A 22,515-nucleotide genomic window follows, 5' to 3' on the forward strand; every position below is an offset into this window, starting at 1 on the left:
GGCTATCCAATTTTCCCAACCTTTTTTGTTGAAGAGACATTCCTTTCTCCACGGTAGACTCTTAACTCCATTATCACAAATTAACTGTCCGTATGTGTGGGTTTGTTTCTGGGCTCTCAATTCTACTTCATTGATCTGTATGTCTATTTTTATTCTACTATTATACTGTTTTATTACTATAGTTTGTGTTATCCAGAGTTGAATACATTTTTATCTAGTGTTAATCATGTAATAAAGAGCAAAGAAGCTAAAGTATATCTCCATACATTGCCACTTCTCCAAAATGAAATTCCTAAATAACCCTAAGCACTGCATTGAAATATAGCCTGTCTGGTGTCCTATCCATTCTCCTCCAGGACCTTCATTTATCACATATATATGTTAATCCCTGAAGATGTGAGCAAAAGCCCTTCAATCTGAAGTAACACTTTCATTTTGCTGGTTCATTTTTCAGCCTTTACAACTTATTCAAAAATTATTCTAAATGTTTGATGAGATAAATTTTAAAGAATTCCCAAACTATCCTGGAACATTCATTGATCATATATAAATATTTACACATGCTACTATCTATGAAGGAAAAAAAGACTATTTCTTCAACAAAGAGAGTTTGACATTATTTCTAATGCTTTAGCTTCTCTATTCTCTTCCAAACGACCCCTACATCACCTGTCAACAATATCCTTTCTTTCAAAAAAAATTTTTTTAAGATTTATTTATTTATTTATACAAGAACCCAGGTACAGACCAGATGCGTGGGAGGGTGAGAGGATTCACCAAACACAGAGGGGGGAACAGAACAGGCAGACTGATGAAATACACTGCTGAGGGGAGCAGCGGGAGAGACAGAAGAGGTCTGCCGCGCCATGTGGGACCCTCGCCGGCCGACAGGGATCGAACCGGCCCTGCAGAGGTTGCTAACAGCTTCACAGTGCAGCGCTCAAACACCTGTGCCACCAGGGGAGGCCCTCAAAAAAAAAAATTTTATGGAACAGAGCAAGACTATGCTGATGCTCAGACTTTCAGACTGCAATTGAATTTCTTCCTTAGTGTTTGATGTTTCATTGGTTGTCTGGCTCAGTAATCACTATGTTTTGTCAGTCTCAAATTATGTTTGAAAAAGAATTTGTTCAAATTCTCCATTTCACCTCCACTTAGTGCAACTTGTGCTGGCATGGAAATTATCTTCAAGATTAACATGAAGCTACTCTAAGGCGATAATAATTGCCCTTCAGTTGGAGTAATTACCTGGTCTTAACCAATTGTCGACTTCTGGATGTTGATAGGAGTCATTCAACAGGTTCTTTATAAAAACATGTAATAATTCTTAAAGGATATAACCCCATTTCACAACATGCAATTTTGTTGACCACTCTGTTTAGAAAACCAGGCTCCCTCTGGTTTCCCAGCGCCGATAGCTCATCTTGACGCATGAGGTCGGCGCTGCATTGGTCATGCCACTTTAGATTACTGGATCTCACAGGATGCTTCAAGGCAGACACACCCCAGAGTGACTCACTGAGTGGGAAGTTTAAAAAGATGGTTTTCCTCAGCCATCAATTAGATAAACCACATTTTCCAGGAGAAAAACAGTATCTTAAAAAGTTCTTTACAAACAAAGCTCTCTTGCTCATAATGCTTTCGGTCAGGTTTTCTTGCAAAGGGAAGGATGACTTTAACCTTAATTGCACTTACAAATTAGCAAGTAACATGTAATGACACCCTTTCCTCCTTCCTTTCCTACTTTTTTTTTTTTCCTCAGAAGGAGACACTTTCACGATTTTAGCTCTGGTAAAATTAGAGCATTCTTCCTCTTTGCCTCTCCCCTCATAGCTGTGGTTTGACCAGCCACATGGTAAATAAATTATAGATGCAGGCCTGAGATCTGTTTTCTCTGCCATGGTTGCTCTTCCTTATAAGTTTTCTTTTTACCTTTATAACTTTTCACCTTGAAAAGATACTAAGGAAAGGACATTTAGAGATTGGACTTTTTATAAATGTTAATTTGGATTTAAGATGAATGTCATGTAGAATCAATAATCAAATAAATAATCAAAGGTTTAAATGATTTAAACCTCCTTACTTTATATTTTCCAGTGCTGGCTGCACATTTGCAAAGCACTGGGTAAGTGTCTCCTTCTGTATTATAAGATTCCAAAGATAAAGGTTATTTTTGTGGTTTCTACTTCCTGGTCAATGTACATAATGTACATTGTACAGTGTACCTAATGTATATTGAGTGACATGTTCAAACACTGACCTTCATCATGTAAAATAATAAATTTTTTTAAATCATGCATGTAAATAAAATATTTTGCACAAAATATTTTAAATAAAATCTCATTTACATACACACCTCAAACTTGAGACTAAGATGATTTATAGCTATCCTGGGTCTAAAGACATCTTCTGCATATTTTTAATATAGGCATCTCCTGGCTCTGTGACCAACAGTTGATTACCACTGTCTCCTACCTTACTTCTCCTGTGATGGAAAGTTACCAGTGGCAATGTGAATACAGGGGTTCCAGGAACACTAAGGTATCTTCTAATTGTTGGTCTCTTGGAATTTTGTCCATTTGGAATCAATTTACAGCAGCAAAAGGTAATATGTGCCCAATAAATTTGGGTGAAAGTTGTACTAATAAATGAGACTGATGTAACAAATGAAAATCAAACAGGTTTATTGTTTGATTATATGTGTGATGAATCTATGTATTGTCCCATTTAGGTCTTGTGAATTTTGAGTAAGATGTTATCTTTACTTCACAAAGAGAAAACAGAGGCTCTGTTGAGTAGCTTGTTGAATAAACCCTAGAAAATTGTTGATTCTGGTTTCAAGATGTGTATTCTTAATAAATAATGCTGTTGCTGATAAGTTATATTTTCTCTCCAGTTTTAGATATTTTGGCACTCTTTTTTATTCCAATTCCATTAGCTATTTTTTTGACAGTTAATTCCCAACATAGTTTTGGTATCTGGAAAATAGAGAGATAAAGGGATGTCTCTGGCCTTTAATGGTGGTATTATGATTCCTTTGGCATGGTCAAAAATGCCAACACTGCCTCTTCTGGTGTATGGAGAGGGGAAGGTGGAGGGTTAATTTATAGTATTTAATATGGATCTGGATAACACCATCCAAACCATCTCATATCACTGATATTTTCTTGGGTGTTCTGGTACCTTAGAAGAAGCCTGGGCCTACAGGTTGGATGACTTAAACATGCTGACAGTTTTAGGACAAATCAAGATACTCTCCTGCTAGACAATAACAGGCACCTGCAGTGGATGTTCATCTGCAGGCAAGGGCTAGTCCCTGGGCATCACTGGCTCAGCTCACTAAAGGTTCCACGGTGCTGCATGCAGAGCAAAGGCTGAGCAAAATTTAGATACTGATTCTGCTCCTTTCCTCCAGGTCCAAAAGGTCTCTCACAGGCCTACATCCTGCCTGCCTCCATCCTCTTGTTCCATTTCATTTAATTTCCACTTCCATTTCCATTCCATTCCTTTCCACTCTATTCATCCTCTTAGCTATTGCTTATGATTAAATATTATTTCAGGCAGTTTTAGAAGATTGTTTTAGAAGTCAACAAACTGGGTAATGTTTTCTATGAAAATTCATCACAACCATCCTAATATTCTCCTACATAATGGGTAATTATGGAAAGTTCATTATAAGGCAAAGCAATTAAAAAAGAAAATCACAAAAATACGTTTCCTATCACATTGCATCTAGGAATCCAGAGGATGTTACACAAACTTTTCTCCTAATACATTTAGAGATTTTTGAGTAACATTTTTTCAAAAACTTTTAGGTTCCCAATTGGTTAAGACATCCTCTAAGGGGTAACAGGCAGGTTATTTAAAAAAAAGCAAATAAGGCAATTCAGCAATAAATGGCAGCACTTCTTGGACCTTGACCCCAAAACAAATTAGCCATACCTATCATTTAATGCTTATATCAATGCAATATGGAACCCTGATGAGTTTCCTAGAATCTAAAATTACTAAAGCCACTGACCGGATAACTTCTTGGTAGTTATTAACATTTCTTCCTAAAGAGTTACCATTCTGGATTAAAGTTTACTTTGGGTTGTCTGTAGATTAAGTTTGCTTTTTTTTTTTAAGATTTATTTTATTTTATTTATTATTTATTTATTCATACAAGCACTGGGTACAGTCAGAAGCGCGGGAGGGTGAGAGAATTCACCAGAGCCAGAGCCAGGAGCAGAGCAGGCAGAAGGACTGAAGTACACTGCTGAGGGGAGCAGTGGGTGGCAGGAGAGGTCTGTGCGCCATGTGGGACCCTCCTCCGGTGGCTGGGGAGCAGCTGGGGATCGAACCGGCGCTGCAGAGGCTGCGAGCAGCTTCGCAACCAAGCACTCAACCGCTGCGCCACCGGGGAGGCCCAAGTTTGCATTTCTTTTCACAGCAAAAGATTAAAGCATTCTGAAGGCAATGCTGGGTAATAAAATTGGAATGAGGAAGCAACTGACTGCACATTTCTTCCTCAGAGTTTTCTATTACAGACCCTCACCTCCATTCATCTACTCTACCATTTGTAAGAATTATGAAAACTGGTCAGACAGACAATCAGTATTAATGCTAAACTAGTTTTGTCATTCAATAAATGTGTTACTACCTTAATATCACTACTTTCTAAGTCTAGATCTACAAAATATGTAGACAACACTGAAATTTATTTTTGTTACTTACATCTAATTTGAATTGTTTCTAATGAGCTACCAGGAACACTGCCATAAAAACAGAAATATTCTTATTTTCCAGTCACTGTTGTTGAAAATTAAGTATATGTTTTCTCAAAGATAATAATGCTGTTTTAAATTGGAAAAGTAAAGGTATTGTGATTCACCTGCCAGTGAATTAATGTATAAGTAATACCAAGATATTTTCTTTGCGTAAAGATAATTCAAAGTCAATAAAATTTTCCCATGGTGGAAATATTAGACCCAGAGAACTTTACAGAATAGTTATAACACATATTTAAGGAATAATAATTTCATTTTTGTGCAAAACTCTTCCAGGAGAATAGAGAAATAGAGAATACATCTTATTTTATTAGTTCAGCTCTTTGATGTTCAAACTTAGAATAAATAAAATATATATTACAAACACACTTTTGAACACAAATGAAAAATATTAGCACTTCAATAAAATATTATCTGTATATAGTAACATATAAGAAATTAATACATCATGACTAAGTAAGTTTATCCCACTTCAGCAGCACATACACTAAAATTGAAATGATGCAGACATTAGCATGGCCCTTGCCCAAGGACTGCATGCAAATTTATGAAGTGTTGCATATTTTTCACTTGTATGTGGAGTATAGAGAAACAAAACAAAGGGACGCATGAAACCAAACTAATAACAATCCCCTAGAAATCCAACTGTAGAATTAAGGCTATCAGAGGGGGAGAAAGTGGGAGAGAGCAAAGTGCAGAGGAGGCACAATGGGCTATGGTGGAGGACTATGTGTTCCTTAGTGAGTGTGACGTGGTTACCCACACCTGAAGGGTGCGATGCTATACCTCTGAATCACACACAATGCTGTAAACCAATGCTACCTCAAGAGAAAAACTGTTTATGCAAGGAATGAAATGTTGGTTTAATAATTGAAAATCACCTACTATAGTTTATATTATTAAAAGGAGATGATTATTAATCTGGTTAAGAACACACAAACAAAAAATGTACAACAAACATCAAACATAAAAATGTAAGATTGAAGGGAGTTTCTTTAAGATTAGAAATAGATAAAGATACCTGCTACCATCACTTTTCTTCAACCATACACTGTGGGATCTAGCCAATGTAATATAGCTGGAAAAATAGAAATAGGAGCAATAAGGAGGCAAAAGTATCTTTTTTTGTGCAATTGATATCACTTTCATCTTAATATAGAAAATTTAAAAGAAATTATAAAAAAGTTAAGATTTTTAATAAAGTTTGACAATTTTTGATATAAAAGGAAGTTGTATTTCTATTTAAGAAAAAGCAGTTATAGCATGTTTTTAAAGGAATTTTTTGTGAGAAACTAATAATTTAAAAATACTTAGGAATGATTCTATGAAAAGCCATGTAAACCTTGAATGAAGCAAATTATGAAATCTAGATAAAAATCTTCAGGAATGACCTAAATAAGTTGAGAGGAAATCCAAGAAGCCTGAGAAAGGGTACTTTTCTGATTCAGACCTACTTGGCTCACAGCCAGACCGAATCCTATAATATCACCTGTGGTGATTTTCCTAGTCCTTCCTCAAAGGATGTAATAGTCATTTATCATTGGGAAAAGGAAAAATTCAAACATGTTAAGGACTGATGGGCACATGGACTGGCTTGACATGAAGTGGCCAATGGTATTCCATTTAGGATGCGGGCATGTAGAAGTAATAATAAGAATCTCTACTGAGTTTCAGCTCATGGAGTGTCCACTGAGTTCGTGGATCTAATCCATAGTCATTTCTCTTAGTCCTGAATTTTACATACAAACAATATATTTGGTAGTTAGTATAACCCTCACTTTTCTTTCTTGATCTGTAGAATAAGTTATCACAGCAGGGTAAACTGGGTTGAAGTCTCTGAAACTTCTCTCTTTCCATTGGCCAAAATAGTAAATTATAAATAATACTGCACCTTAGAGTGAAGGGTAGATGCCAAAGATGAATACCACCCATAAAGTTTTAAAATGTGCCAGAGTGGTGACTTCCATCACATGTCACTTAATTAACCTGTATGACCCTACAAAAACTAGATATCATGGTAGATGATAGCAGTGCACTATAAACCTAACCAAGGGGTACCCCCCATCAGTTTCTGTGCTGGATGAGATATCTTTGCTAGAGAGAATTAGTACAGCTTTCTAAAGAAAAACAAAATTGGGAAATTGGTGGTGGTATTAGGATGGTTGGACTATCAGATGTCAATATTTATTATTAAGATGTAGGAAATAAGAGGCAAAATTTTGCTACAGAAGCAGAAAAAATCAATGATGGAGAAGAATAGAGAACACAAACTCAAACAAACATGAAAACTTGAATCACAAGAGTGGTTCTTAGAGACCCTTGAAGGAAAGTTAGACTGTTTAGTAATTGTGTTACGAGAATTCATTATCTTTTAGTTTATACAAAAATAAAATCCAATTGGACTAAAGATTTAAATATGAAAGATAAAAATGCAGAACTTTTACATGGTAACATAAGAGAACACTTATATCAGGTTAGGGAAAGATTTCCTAAAAATGACACAAAAAACATAAACCATAGGGAAAATTGATAAGTTTGATTATAATTAAGAACTCATCATCAAAAGTCACTAAAAACAAAGTGAAAATGTAATTAGAAAATTAGAAAAATATATTTGAATTTATGTAGTTACAAAGAATTAGTATTTGTGAAATATATAAAGAAACCCTATAGAACAATGTGAAACATTAAAACTTTCATTTTTGAAGCAAAAATCTGAGCAGCTATCTTTTACAATATGAATATACATCTTTTAAAACATTTATAATAAAATGAGAAATGTAGAAAAATCTATATCACCCTAATATGTTATGCAAGTTCAGCCAGGCAAGCTAGCTCTCAGATCACCATACATGCATTTTGCTCATCTGTGTATACTTCTTTATACTCTTCCAGTGATTTTAATCCTCACTAAATTCACATTTTAAAAGAATTCATAACATTATTTAACTATTTAGGCAAATATGGTTTCATTTTGACTAGATTTTTCTACCACAATTCTTAAACAAAAACCTGAATTTTTTCACTATGCTTAAGAAGCACACACACATGCAGAAGCTATGAAAGTAAAATTTTTTATGAAAGTAAATTTTATATATTTATGTTTATGTGTAATAAATTTTGTCATTCTATTTTATAAAAAATCAGTGCACAGTGAATTTCTTATTTAGTAGATTTGAAGTACGTTATAAACTAGAAGTGGAGTATTTGATCATATCCCTTTCACTTCCACTAGTCTAGAAATATTATATATGTTCACATTTCCTTCCTCTCTTCTCATACTCAATGCTTGACAGTTATACTAACATTAGCATTTCTTCTAGAGGATAGAAAATTTCTATCGCAATTAATTTTTTAAATTATGTTTACTAAATAATCATTGTTTTACAATACAGTATATGTGTTGGGACTATAGGCTCACGTCTACAAATGTATGTTAGTACAACACACACACCACAAGAATCCCAATAATCCTCCAACATAGTCCACTAGGCCCCATCCTCACATAGCTCCCATACATTCCACAATCCTCTTTTGGTAACCTTAGTTGTATAGTCACATTTCAAGGGTTTGTTTTTGTCTGTTCCTTTGTTTTGTTTCTTTATATTTTACATACAAGTGAAATCATACAGTATTTGTCTTTCTCTCCTTCTGACTGTTTTGCATAGCAAAATCTCCTCCAAGGCCACCCATGCTGTTACACACAAATAGCAACATCTCATATTTCTTATATGAGTAGTATTCTATCACACTTTTTTAATCCTCTCATCTTGCTGGACACTTAGGTTGTTGCCACAATTTGACTTTTGTAAATAGTGTTGCAATGAACATAGAAATGTGTGTTAGTGATTTTACATCCTTCAGTTAGATATCTAGGAGAGGAATTGCTGAATTGTATGGCAGCTCTATTTTTAATGTTTTGAGAAACCTTCTTACTATTTTCTATAGGGGTTGGACATTCCTTTCAACAGTACATGAGTGTTCCTTTCTTCTCCACACTCTCACCAACACTTGTTGTTTCTGGTCTCTTATTTTATACAGAGTGCTCTAAGCAGCCACTATCAATTCTTCGGAGTTGGCAAAATAAATGAAACTCATCTGCCTTCTCTACCTTAGACTAAGCAGCATGATAAAGCAGGCATTTTTTATTTCGTCTTTCAGAAACATTCTGTTTCTACAAACAACAAAGTATTTTCTCACATTCCTGAGCACCCCAAGTTGCAATCTTAAGTACCAGACTCATAATCTGAAGGATTTTGACTAAACACTGATAATACACTGCCATCTTCTAACACTAAGAGTTTGTTTTTGTAAAAGTCAACCTTATTTTTAGTCCTTGTCACTTTAGTCACTGTAACCAAAATTATGTAAACTTTCTAAATAGACTAAATATTCTAAAAATATAGTAAAACACCAGCCTCCACATCAACCAAGTCAGAATATGGGTGTCTGACCTAAACCCACAAAATGAGAATGATGGGAAGGTCAGTTTTCAAACTGCAGTGACCATGACATGCTCCATCACTGTATCAAACACAAAGACAACCAAATGTCTATTACTCAGAGTGATTCTGTTATCTTTGGGAAAGCATCTCATCCCTACATATTTGTAAATGCTTACTTTATTGCACTTATTGTTTAAAGTCTATAATTCTAACAATGTATCTCTGAACCTTATAAATGATAGAATTATTTCCAGGTTTGTAACCATATTTTCAGAATATCCTTTGAAGAAATATGAGTGTGGGTTGTGCAACAGAAATTTTCTATTTGTTACCACTTACAGAGCAATATTAGGTATTTGAATCCTAAATTAACTGCTTTGACCATTGTGAAATAAATACATCAAACATATGATATAGGCAGTTTTTTTATATTTGCACTCCACCCACAAATATAATACCCATAAAGTCTCTTTCTCTAAGCATTTAATGTGGTATCCATGATTTGTGAACATACCTTTAGTTGCCAGATTCTTTTGCTGTCTTTCTGCCTTGTCTTCTCCTTACTCATCTTGTCCTGTATCCTCGGTTAATGGAGATCCCACCACTGATGCTTTTAAAAGGAGCATATTCAGTAAAATAGATAAGTGTGTTTTCCCTTTTGTTGTCACTTAGTACTTGAAGAGTACCAAAACCAAATTTCTGCCATATATCTCCTATAATTGTCTGGATTTACTGTAAAATACCTGTTTCCACAATAGATGTGTGTATGTTATTTTCCATCAACAGTCTAGGGAAGTTAGTAAGCTCATATGGATATACATAATTTAATGTATATCCACACATACACACACGCATACACACATATAACTGTGTATACACGTGCATATACATGTGCATATGTATATAGCTTTTCTGAATTCTCTTGCATTACTTTGACTTCCTTTCTGAATTTTCTTCTATCTTTTTGGGTTTCCTTATTATAACCAATCTTAACTCTTTACTCAGGAGATATAATTTTCCATGATTTTGTGGTTGGATTCTGGAGAGTGTTTTCAACTTATGATGTCACTAGTTACCATTATTGTATTTTTTTTTTTGTCTTCCCATTTTGCTACTTGAAGTCTCCCTATCTTTTAAATTGTCTGTAGTAGTAACTTTTGATGTTGAACTGATTTTACTTTTCCTCAGATGGCACTGTGGTTTTGTTTGATCTGATGTAATTATCCTGGCATTTGCTGACTTCTGTAGGTAATCAGACTGGGCTTGCAGAGGCATGGTCACAAAGTGGGGGAAGGGTTCAGCTACTGGTGCTGGCAGTGTGCTGTGGGTGAGGTGGCTGATTCTTATTTATGCACTGCCAATATCTCTCCTCTCTGGTTTGGGATTAGAGACTTGGCAGTCTGTTCATTCTGTGTGCCTCAGAAAGTAAGCACCCATTTCTGTGGGTGGAAAAAGCAGAAAGCAGACAAGAGCATATGCTCTTATCTTTACTAAGGATCCAGGATGTGTGGAGCACTCCAGTTCTTCCACATGTTTTTTTCCTTGATCAAGGGTATGTGTCTCCATAAAACTTTCAGTCTCCCCTTTCTGGGGCTCTTGAATGAACCAACAGCACTGACAGCTGTGTCCTCCCCAGGCTTCTCTTTCTACACTTCTCCTGTTTGATGAAGCATGAATAATCTCAGTCATCTATTTTGAACTCTGTACTATTCTCTGGTGTCCAAAGGATACTCTTCTCCCTCTTAGCTGAGGGTCTCTCTTGGTATAGTGTCCCTCCAGTGTTAGATGTTACTCTTGGAAGTAGAGCCAGGAACTCCTCTATTACTAACTTGGTGAATTCAGGTCCATCCCATGGCTCCTAGAGCCAGTGTGGACCAGGCTCTGCTGTTGCCACTTCTGTGGCCCAGAGACTGCTGCCCTACCACATCTACAGCTATATCTGGCCACGTTTGCCCAATTTTTAATTGCAGTGTTTTTTTTTTTATTAAAAAACAAATGTATTACTTCAAAATTTGAAAAGAAACAAGACATACAAATTATAAATTCTGAATTGTTAAATAGTTTTCTAACTAATTCTTGAAATGAAAGTCTTCTTAAATATACCTGACTGAATCTTCCTTTAAATATCTTATTTTAAAAGATTAAATTCATTCTATATATGAATCTATATTGAAAATACTTAACTTAGCTCCTTATTTTGGTCTAAGTGTACCTAAAATTAATTCAAATATAGAACTGAAATTAAGCAACTACTTAACTAAAGCTGTCAAATGTCAAAGTAAAATCATGTTTATTGTCATTTAATCAAGTTCATTGTATTTTTTGCATAGGAATAGCAGTGTTGTTGAGAGAGTTGACTCATGACAGTTAACCAAAAACAGCATTTTATGAAACTGTTACTATGTGCCAAGCATTGTGCTTTTTTTAAGTTATAATTTACATGCAGCAAAATTAACCATTTTAAGTGTACTGTGGCTATACAAGTCCTCCAAAACAATCACCAAAGTCAGAATAAATGTGCATTTTATTGCCAAGTGTTTTTTTCCTTCTGTTTTGTTTTAGTTATTGTAGAAGAAGTTTAGCTATTTCCCATTGTATCTATTACATACAGCTATATAAACAGCCCTATACAGAAGTGTAGGGTAAGGAAAAATGTCAGGCTTTTCTGCCCTCCCACCGTCAGGATAGATGATGGATCCTTGCAGTCCTGAATGCATGCCTGATGGCGGGCACCTGGAATAGGGTGTGGGCATAGGTAGATGGGATTCACCTGGGCTGAGACTGTGCTTTTAAGGGCGGCGTCCTGAGGATGCCAACGGAAGCCGAAAGAGAAGCCAAGAGAGAAGCAAAGAAGCAGAAGCAGAGATCACCGGAGAGCCCAAATAGAGTGAGGATTTGCTGGGGGCTGGGAGGACTGCCAGCCTCCTGGCCCCCCAGCACCCCTGCCTGCTGTGAACTGGGTAAATCCAATAAAAGACCTGCAAAAACCACTGAGGACTCTGACTCCTCCTTTATCAGGTCTGCTGGATATTAGAAAACCTGCACTGTGTCTGTTCCTGCCCTTACAAGAAGGTGGAACAGATTTATTTTAAAAGCTTGCCCATGGCAACTCAGAGCTTAAACAATCTTTGAAATGTCGCCTGTATCTGCAGGTGACCTCTAATTTTCTCTAAGTGATGGTCAGTTGTGTTCATGGTTACTTAGAGGCAATGGGGCATGAAATACATTTCTTAATTTATATCTTCAGTTTAAGGTGGTGATCATTATAACAAATCCTCTCGAAAGCCTACAAAGGTAGGCTTATTTTTGGGTAGTTGTAGTGGGACTACAAAAATATGGAGAAGTAGAAAATAGAGACAAAAAGTCATTCAAAGAATTAGTAAGTATATGTAGGGTAAGGAAAATGTCAGGCTTTTCTGCCCTCCCGCCATCAGGATAGATGGTGGATCCTTGCGGTCCTGAATGCATGCCTGATGGCGGGCACCTGGAATAAGGGTGTGGGCATAGGAAGATGGGATTCACCTGGGCTGAGACTGGGCTTTTAAGGGCAGCGTCACCAGGACGCCAGAGGAAGCCGAAATAGAAGCCAAAAGAGAAGCCGAGAAAGAAGTAGCAGAAACTGAGAGAGAAGCAGAGAACGCCGGAGAGCCCAGATAGAGTGAAGACTTGCTGGGGGCTGGGAGGCTGGCAGGCCCCCAGCACCCCTGCCTGCCATATGCCTGGTGAACCCCAATAAAAGACCTGCAAAAAAACACTGAGGACTCTTTCCTCCTTTACCCGGTCTGCTGGATCAGAAAACCTGCTCCATGGCCAGTCCTGCCCCTACAATATATAAGTTTAAATTGCAGTTGATGGCAGTTGTGGAAAAACAATGTTGAAAATAACATTCATAGTAACCTGGGTGAGGCTACTCTAAAACGAGCTTAGTTTTTTTAAAAGTATTTTCTTTCAAAGTGTGAATCAAGCATGTTTATATTCAGTCAAGCTCTTCTTCAAGTGTCAGAGTTACAGAAAAACAGCTTACCCACACAAGAACTTGAGGACTTCAGCACCCACTGAGCCCTATTGAGGACATCAAGAGAATGAGTTTTGGCAAAGATAAGGAAATTTTGGCAAAATGATGTGATAGTAAGCATGGGTTATATGAGTTAAAGAATAGTATATAAGTGTTTGACAGAAAGATTCAATTAAATTTGATCATTGACTGTAGTTAGATACAATTATTGCATCAGCAGTAATTTGCTGAATTTGATAATTGGATAGTGATGCAAGAATATGTACTTCTTAGTATATACATGCTGAAATATTAAAAATAAAGAACTCTCAAATGTTCAGGAATAAAATCTAAATAAATAAAAGTATTTTCTTTCAATAGGCTTTCACATGTAATGATAACACATTCCTTAAAAATGGTTTCGTGTTTTCAGACCACAGCATAAAATGTAGAAGAAACAAGAACTTGCCAAAGATGTTCAATCCTCTATCTTCATGATTCTGACTTTTGTTAAATTAGTACAATGTTTCTACTGTAAACTTGCATTGGTAATCCCATTGTGACTTCTAAGGAATTCGTTTGATGGAAGGTGGGTGGAAGGGAAGTGAAATAAAACCTATATAGAGCATTCTTTGAGGCTGTCTTCTGTCTTTTGTTTCTGGCAGGAATTAGAGCATAATTAGGGAAACTATGAAGTGATACAGAAATAGGATTATGAGATTTAGGGCTAAAAAACTGAGTGATACAGTCTTTGTGTGATCTAGGGGTTAGAACTGGAAGGCAGGTTTGAGAGGACATAAACAGAAAGCTATTCTAATTTTTTTGTAGTTTTGTTTTTTTAATGTAGGGTGACTTTTGAAGTTATCGTTAATTACTCTAGAAGATTATTAGCAGAACATATCTTTATTTCAGATTATATGTATGTGTAAACTGGTAAGCTACAGGGGCTAGTGAGGTTGGAAAGGGCATAACAGTTTTGACCTAACTATAATATCAATGCTTATCTACCTCCTACATAATTAAAATCAGATGTTTGACCACTAGAAATGAATGAGATTTTGCCTACCTTAATAACAACTTATAACCTAACTATTTTACTACTTAATTGCCACTGACTCTGTGAATTGAGTCAGCAGGGAGAAAGAAAAGTGTCAGTATCAATCCACTTTAGGCATTTAAGCTGACTCCACAATTTATAAAAATATTCATATAAACTAATCGAACCTCAAATATTTATTGTCCCACCTCAGGTCCATTAGCATTGAAAGTTAACTATTAATTCTAGTGACTGAATAATTTAACAGATCAAAAATCTGTAACAAATCGCTTAAAGTACAAATGATTTGGGAAATTTCACCTAGATGTTTTTATTCATGTCATGGGAAATTATGTATTTTATTATTATTTAATTAAAATTTTAATCATCAGCCACTTTCTAAATACTATGAAATGTCAAGTCAAATATAAATAAAGTTCTAAACTAATTGCACTGAGAATAGAAAAACAGAAAGAAATTATTGGAAGCTTACTTCTTCTTAGAGTACTGCAAGGAGAATGCAAACTACAACCATGTTTCATTGGAAAAAACCAGAAGTTAATTTGATTTCTCAAGTGAATAAACCTCTTCATTTAAATTACAATCTATTATTTGCATAATTATCAGCTTACTGCATGCTAGAAAATGGTGTAAACAATTGTCACAGTTAAAAATAAATAAATCATCAGCAGAATACAAAATGAATGCATTCCTGATAAGTGATTCCACTTAATTACACATTTCATTGAGATAATTTAGGTTCCCAAACATAAGCTTAATTTTTCCCTTCCTAGTTTGGTAAGTTTTGATGTAACAAGTATGACTGCATTGCTCTACCACTTCATTCTCCTGGGATGGATGGATGGATGGATGAAAGATAGATAGATATTAATATAATTTTAGTATGGTTGTCAATCTATAAAATGCTATCTAACAATATATTTTTGTTTTTACGTATTAGCAAGGGAATTATTTACAGGTCTTAGTTCTTAGTTAAGTGGATAGAAACATTTCTCCAGGGGTGTCTGATAAATGTCTGAACATTTGATAACTGTTCACCAAAATATGATAAGACATTTACCTTTACCCAAGAAAACACAATTCAGTAATAGAAGGTAGAGAATTAAGAAAATGAAATGAAGCTTTTGTACAAATAAATAGTGACTTAATTAAAGTGGTTTGTGTCTCAACCTATTTTAAGGAGAGCACTATTTAGAATAATCTCATATGATTCCAGCATTCTTTCCAAAATTAATGAACCTAGTTTATAACTTTTCATCAGACTCCTAAAAATATTTGTAGTAAAAGAACATAGCCCCCCGCCACCACTGAATTATATGATCTAGACTTGTAAACAGCATGACTAAATTTATTGGCTGGTTATTAATTATATTGTTTTTGCATAATTATAAATGTAAACCATTAACTTTGACATAACTCACCTATGGTTTAAAATTAAACTAGGGCCTCCCCTAGTGGCGCAGCAGTTGAGCGCTGGGCTGCAAGGCTGCCCACAGCCTCTGCAGCGCCAGTTTGTTCCCGGCCACTGGTGAGGGCCCCACCAAAATAAATAAATAAATAAATAAATAAACTAGAACAGGAACTTCCATTTTTTAAATAAAATGAAATCATTAATATGTCAAGTGTATCACACATATTGTTTTTTAGAACCAGGATCTAATGAGATGTCCAGACTTTCTCAGAAAAACATGTATATTAAAACTATTTTTTTGTATACATCTTCTCTGCATGCTTGTTCTTTGACATCAAAGTTTAAAATAAATTTTAAATTGAAGTTGTTACTAATTTAAATAATGCATTCATGCGGTAAGAAACTTTGCATAGCTATTCTTATCACTACAACATTGACCCAAAATTTGGCTCAGGTCCTGTCAGGCAGGGGTTAAGTAGAAAAGCCTAATTAAGATTACTCTCATAAAGGAAACTTTGTTCTTTGGAAAAATAACCTTTGCCTATCAATGAATTATAAATTTTCTCTGGAACTGTTTGGTAAGCTGTATTTTGAAAACCACATAAGCTCAAATGCAATAGCAAATTTCATGTAATATCTTACTTTGGGCATTTAATAAAATTAGAAATATAGGATTATTAGGAAACAGGGAGGCTGTTTCCTGTTTGAATCCTAGAAAACATGCGTTCAACTCACCTAGCTGTCAGTGACTTCTATTCGTTGAATATTTTCCCTAAAATACTACTTTTCACTCACATTTGAGCTTTTCATACGTACAATTCAGATTTTAGCCTTCTGGAAATCTTTAATATGTCCAGTCTTATGGAAGATAGGAAAAGAAAGAACAATTTATGTACATGAAAAGAAGAAAACCAAAATAATAAACTAGTAAAATACCAAAAATAAAATCCAGAATTAAGAATAATATTTCCTAAAATTAAGAACATGCATATATCAAAAATAAATGTGAAAATGTACACATACACCTCAGAAAACAGACTGAAAATACTGAGAAAATTCTAATGAATTATTATTTATTAAAGTAAATTCTTTGACAGCTGGACAAAGGTCTAACTTATTTATGAATGTAAAAAGATAAATTTGTCAAGAATTCAACATTCAATATTTTGTGCCATGTGGGATGAACCAAAAAAAGATCTGATCCATGTATTTTATATTCAGATAAACTGTTTTTCAAACTGTTTAAAGTCTAACAGTTTTTAAGTAATTCTTCCAGTAGGAATCTTTTCAGAAAAAAATAAACCTGAATTTGGTAAATCCTTCAAAAATTCAATTACTTATTTACAGAAAATTCAGAGGAAAGAGGAACATGCTAAACTACATGATGGGAGTAAGGTAGTTACAAAAACACTACAGGACAAATAATTGAGTTTCTTCAGCAAATAATTTTCTAAAAGAAAAAAAAAGATGGAGGGGAAACAGTAAGTGAAAAACTTAAAAGCAATAAATTAACCAATTGTTACAGTATGCCTTGTTTGGATTTCATTCAAACAAACTAAGAAAATTTGAGACATTGAAGAGATAACTGGAACTTGAATACTGAATATTTGATGACATTCAGAAATTATTAATTTCTCAAAATATAATCATGGTAGTGTTGTTATACAAAATAAAGTATACTTTTCTTTTAGAGTTACACACCGAAATGTTTGCCCATAACTTGCAAGGTGAATGTGAGAACAGGTTGCATGAAATTAATTGTAGAAGCTGGATAATGGCACAGGAGGAGCTTATTATAAAAGTGTCAGTATTTTTGAACTTTTCAAAACAAAATATTAAAATAAAAGATGTGTTTGGTAGTTTTCCCTAATATTGCCATGCCCTGATTGAAATTGAAAGATCTGCAACTTTATGCACTAGGAAACTTTTTTCCCCTTGTGTCAGTGAAAAGCAGTCAGTGCTGCATGTGAGACCAGCGAGGGTTAAAGACTGCTAGCAACTGATACATCTGGGGAACATTAGCTATAATAAGGCAAGCCAGCAAGAAAAGGTAACCGGAAGAAGCAACTGAGTACTCTCTGGTCAAGCCTTGAGGTCATTTGAATTAAGGGATTGCGGTTTACAGTCTAGCAAGAGACATGCATCATTTCAGCGCTTTGTTTCAAACCCCAGCACAAGAGTTCTTTTGGTTGGAATTGACTCAAACTGAGTAGAAGACTTCTTTATTCTCAATAAGTGATTTTAAATGTTTTATATTGGGATACCTTTCAGGAAAGGGTAGGATTTATCAATACATTAACAAAAAACTTAGGATTTTTCTATGGTGCAAAAATTTCCATTAGATATTTAGATGAATATAATTATAAACACTTAATATGAATATCAGTTAACAAATACCTACAATATTCATTATGTGGTGGCATTAAGAAAAGCATAAGAATTATATTAGGGGCATGGTAGAATTATAGAGGTATTATAATTTCATGGAAAGTAGGACTTTGAAATCAAATAAAAAGTGTCTAAAACTTGACTGTTATTTCTCAGCTTGTTGAGTCGTGTAGTGTGTATTTGCTTCCCTCATCTGTAGAACAGGATTGTAGTAAGGCTTAAACAATACCAAAAGCCCCTAACCCATAGTATGCATTGAATATATGAAGAATTATCATTTTCACATTTGCTCTCTTAAGAGCACCAATTTCTGCCACTTGTCTTTGAGTAAAGGTATCTTTGAGTATAGACATCTTTGTTCTATATAAATACCACTACCAAGTATAATCTAGGAAAACATTTTAACTGCATGATAAAATGAGCCAACAAGGGTTTTCCACTAATTCATCTGACATTTAATGTAGGATAGAAGTTTCCAGCAACTATTATGAAGCCACTCTACAACATATGGAAATACTTTTAATCCTAAAGGCATTTCATTGATTAGCTATTAGACACTGGGAAATATACTTTTTTATATAGTCAGCATATTTGTCATTTGTCATATAATCAATTCAATTCCAGTACAGAAAAATTAGAAGTAGTACAGCAGTAAAAATTTTGCCTAAAACCTTCACTATTCAGAGAAGTCACCATATTATGTACTGATATATCTCTATTCAGATTTCATATGAATATCTGAATAAACATATGTTAATAAAAGAATATGACCAACTGGCTATGTTTCACCTGATACTCTTTTGTGAGTATTTTTCAATGATATTTAGTACAGATCTACATTAAGAGCTGTGATAATAGAGTATTCTGTTATCTGAAGGACTCAGGTACCACACCAGTTTTCTGTTGCGCATTTTTGTTGTCTTTTCTTCTTATAAATATGTATCTTAATTATGTGTCTTATTCTAAGGAAATACCTATGTAAATTCCCAGAAGTGAAATTTCAGCTTTTAAAATTCTTCTTCCTAACCACCCAGTTTTTACTTCTTAAAAGGAGTACTTTATTCACTTTTCATGGCAGACTTCTCTGTGTTGGCAACACATTAATATTAATGGGAAAGGCTACAGAAGTTGAATGGCAATAGACAAATTTTCATCCAGAATCGCTCCTTATCAGGTTTTCTCTCTCTCTAATGAGAAAAGGATTTATTGCCAAATCAATGGTATGGCCACTGGTGACCCAGCCAGGTCATTGTATACAAGGAGATCGGTGTGGTCTGAACTGTGACCTCACTGGTGCATCTGGAACTATCTCTGTGAGAGAATGAATCTATTTGACCAGATATTTTAGAAAGCTTTTGAGCAACGAAAAGTTTTAGAGTCAGACATTTAGTTCTCTACAAACACAATGCCATAGTATGCTTTAGCCATTTTAAATTTTATATATATGAGATTTGATTCACAAACATTGTAATGGGTGCTTCGTACATCTTTGATCCTTCTTCATAAGAGTCTAATGTTATATTTCTACATCACCATTTCTCATGGAGGAAACCAGAATAAAATGTCCTGTTTCAAATTCAGAATCAGGTTGCATTTCTGGTTTCAATAATTATGCATACAATTTTGGTGACTGAAACTCTGTAATTTTTAGTGACTAATGATAAAGAAAATATTTACAAAGTGAAGATTTAGTCAGTGTCTCTAAAGCTTATACACACTGGTATCCCCCAGGGCCATTTTCTGTGTATTCACAATTTACAATGCATTGTTGGCATTGCCTACCTTGAGAAACCTAATTTAGGAGCATTCCATATACAGAGGAGTCAGCTTGCGGCTAAAATTAGAAATAGACCATCTTCCCAACAGACTGCTCACACATACATCTTTGCTCATGGCTTGGTTTGTCTGCATTTGATAGAAAATAACCCTGGCAAGTGTGAGCATAAAGTAAAACCTAAATCCCAGGGTATATAAAAATATTAGATACAGCAAGATCAGAACCTATATGAACATGGTTGATGCCAATGTTAGTGCAATTGAGATCTGTTATCAGAACAGCTGCCTAGATAAACAGTATTCTTTATAGAAAGATACTTTTCCCAGGTCTGCCCTGTCTGGTTATACCACAGCTATGCTCAAGAAAAGTTTGCCAACTTTCTGTGTTGACCATTTGTTAGCTATGTTAAAATTGGTTCTGTATGTCCCTCTTAGAATTATTATGGGTTATAGCAAGAAGAGGCAAGCATAACTAACAAAATAAACAAAAGACAATACTGCTGCTAAGATCAGGCTCCTTTTCGATCTGCTTGACAGTGCACTGGTGTGCAGTTGGGCAGATGGTTTGTTTGGCTATGGGAATCTCCAGTCTACAGAGGCACAGCGAGTAGGAGTTTCATCAGGAGAAGGAAGTTCATCAAGTCAGTACATAAGTAGATTTCTAGCAGCAACTCACATCAATGAGTCAGAAAAGATTATTTGTAATATGGGTAGGTGTGCTTGGCCAATCTATGCACTGACACAGGCCTCTGAGCTGAAGGGCCCAGAATAGAGTATATGTTGAATCCAGTAGTGGAGGAAATCCCTGGTAGCTATGGAATATGTAATTTGCTTGAGTTAACATCATCCCAGATTTTGCTACAAGCATATTAAATACCAGTTTTGTAATGGACATAATACTACATTGACCCAAGAAAGGAGGCAGTTAGAGGCTGAAAGAAGCAGAAGTAGACAATTAATGTATCAGTAAAGAATTTTAAATGGACAAATAACCCGAAATATGTAGTGAACTGCAGTAACAAATCCAGTTAGGACCTGCTATGCTTCCACTCATCCTTAATGCCAATTTTGGATATGGAAAATCCCCTGGGCCTCCAGAGAGGAAGTTTTTGCTGAGGTGACTACCTGCTAGAATGAAGGGCTCAGCCTGTACTGGAAGTCAGTCTAGGAAAGACGAAGTGAAAAAGCATGTTGCTAAGAGAAACATGCCCACAAGAACTTTAGAGGGCCAAAGTCAAGACTGCCACATACAATGGGAACAGGTCTTACACTTGCATTGTCATAAAGATGGTGAGTGAGCACTATTACAAAGTAGGAATGAATTAAATACAGTCTAGTGGAAGCTTCTATTAGAACAATCCCTGGAGGGTCACAAGTATGAGCAGGTGAAGCAAAGCAGAGCCTGGTAGTCAATCTATATTGACAGAGGTGGAGGAATTCAACCAAAATCCAGCTGCGACAATAAAAAAAAGTGAGGGTAATGTGCCATAGGACTTGTGCCCCATACCAATGGTTTTACCTCAGTGTAAATGGTAGAGCCACCCAGGGGTATTTTGGAAATTTTAGGAGGCTTGTTTTCCCCTTTATTCCTAGTGGTTGGAAAATGTTGTAGACACTCATTGAGATGAGTCAGGGTGCCAAGGTGTACTGCAGTCAAGTAACTGCCCCACATCCTGCACGACTCCAAATTGTCTTTCTGAATATTCACATAGACGGGAAAAATATGCCTTGATCCTAATTTCCTTTATATATAACACAAATATCTTTGTACAGCTTAAATATACATTCAGTCTTCCAGTAACAACTGCAAAGTGGGAGTAGATTGTGTTTGGTTGAAATGATCCCACAATCTGTTCAGCATGTCAGAAAGCCACAGATACAATCTTGCTCATTTTTGAGCCACCTACACAGCACACTTGGATCATCAATCTGTAGTGATCACATAATTCTATATGTAATTAAAATTATAAGCAATTAAATTCAAAGAAAACATGAAATAGGGAAATAAACAAAGCCAAAACTTAATTCAGAGAAAAGATTAATAAAATTGATAAACTCTGAGCAGGGACTAATGAAAATAAATAACAAAGGCTAAAATTTCCAATATCAGAAATGAAAAAGGAGACAAAGTTAGAAATCATGTAGGCATTTAGAAGATAATAAGAGATATATTTAGATCCCTACACCGATTAACATGAAATTTTATTTGTAAAAGGCAAAATTTCTAGAAAAACTGAAATTATCAAAGTATCACATGAAGACAAAGGAGATACAAATATCTATTAAAGAAATTGAATTTGAAATTAAAACCTTTCCCATGATATGAAGTAACATAAACTGCTCAAGTTCTGCTAGAGAATAGAGGGTAAGAAACCTATGTCAACTTCTGAATGAGATGAAGATTTATCTCCTTGACTTCACAACCCAATAAGGATATTTCCTTTCCAAAAGAGAACAACTAAAAATCAAATTCTCTGAAGTAAGTAAAAATTCTAAACATAATAATTGCAAAGATAACCAGCTCTATATTAAAAAGGGGACTGTGAAGGGCTTATTCTGAGAACACAATATTGGTTAACATTTGATAATCAGACAAATGTCATTTAGCAATTAGCAGGAAAAGGGAGAAAATTAATAAAGCAGGAAAAGCATTTGGTAAATGTCAACATCCACTC

At 35.1% G+C, this 22,515-nt stretch overlaps 1 long non-coding RNA gene and 1 other non-coding gene across 2 annotated transcripts in view; one reads left to right on the forward strand and one right to left on the reverse strand.

Moving 5' to 3' along the window:
• LOC129145333 (uncharacterized) overlaps positions 1-22,515 on the reverse strand; it is a 97,099-nt gene that overhangs the window by 25,654 nt on the left and 48,930 nt on the right. Inside the window, exon 2 of the long non-coding RNA XR_008550797.1 lies at positions 9,729-9,824. This is a non-coding gene — a long non-coding RNA (uncharacterized LOC129145333). The remainder of the gene's footprint in view (positions 1-9,728; positions 9,825-22,515) is intronic.
• LOC119251753 (U6 spliceosomal RNA) lies at positions 5,230-5,336 on the forward strand. The gene has a single exon (XR_005126599.1). It is a non-coding gene; the product is annotated as a U6 spliceosomal RNA (small nuclear RNA).

The sequence above is a fragment of the Talpa occidentalis genome, unplaced genomic scaffold (assembly GCF_014898055.3).
Source record: "Talpa occidentalis isolate TD23 unplaced genomic scaffold, MPIMG_talOcc4v2.1, whole genome shotgun sequence".
NCBI lineage: Eukaryota > Metazoa > Chordata > Mammalia > Eulipotyphla > Talpidae > Talpa > Talpa occidentalis.